We start from the raw sequence: 1,050 nt of genomic DNA on the forward strand, positions 1-1,050 counted from the left end.
TCGTGACAAAAGCGAACAACGTGATTGGGGGTCGGCTTATCTCCCTATGGGAGCCAAAGTTCCATTTTTTTTTGCTGACGAAATGCTGTTTCGTTCCTGCCAACGGGTATGTGACCGAAGATGTTTAAATATTATTGAGGGGTCCTACCTTTTCAAACACACCTCACACAGCTCTATTACCGGTAAATCTGATTACGTTAGCAGAGGATAAAAATTGATAGCAATGTATATATATGCACTTTCGGATCAAATTGCCCAATTCAATCATGAATATTTGAATTTTTCGCGCTTAGCGCGTCTAAGCGAAAATAGCTGCTTCATTAAACGGCCACCATATAGGTGGCAAGTAGCGGCAAAGAGCGGATAGCCAAAGGGGGGTGTGGGGGCTAAGCCCCCCAGAAGTTCGCTTTATCACCCTATAGGGGGCCCAAGACCAACGTTTGGGGGGGGGCTGACGAAGTGCTGTTACGGCCCTGGGTATATAGCAAACATAAGCGAGATAATATCAGTATAACCGGGAGGATATGTGTATATTTATCTCCGACAACATAGACTGCTTTGATACCGATCTCTGCTCTAAGACATTGCTTTCTGGACAAGATGTATATAAAATTTAAACTTTTACCTCTACACACAATAGACGGCTGCACCCAGTCATTCTTCTGGCGATATTGTGGAATAGTGTCTTCGGAGCGATGTTGGTCAAGTCGATCTGTTTCCTATGGAAGAATTTTCCAAATCACGTAGATTTCATTCACTTTCTGTTAGTACATGTCTAATCCTGTACATATTTACTTTTTGAAAATACTTTTGATAGAAGCCAAGATCTACCATATTTTTGACGTTACACGCCATAAAATGGAGACATATGTCCCGCTATGTTTACTTAGGGCATTAAGTGATCAGGGGACAGCAGATATACATCAGAATATCTTGCAATACTGCTTCTACCCAGGCAATAGCTTATTAAAGTGCACGGGAGTGGACGAGTAGAAACGCTATCGAGTACAACTCCGAATTTAGAGGTTCACGTTCACAAACGAACCTTGG

Source organism: Botryllus schlosseri, chromosome 13 (genome assembly GCF_051294905.1).
Source record: "Botryllus schlosseri isolate E-star chromosome 13, Bs_hap1, whole genome shotgun sequence".
Lineage (NCBI taxonomy): Eukaryota > Metazoa > Chordata > Ascidiacea > Stolidobranchia > Styelidae > Botryllus > Botryllus schlosseri.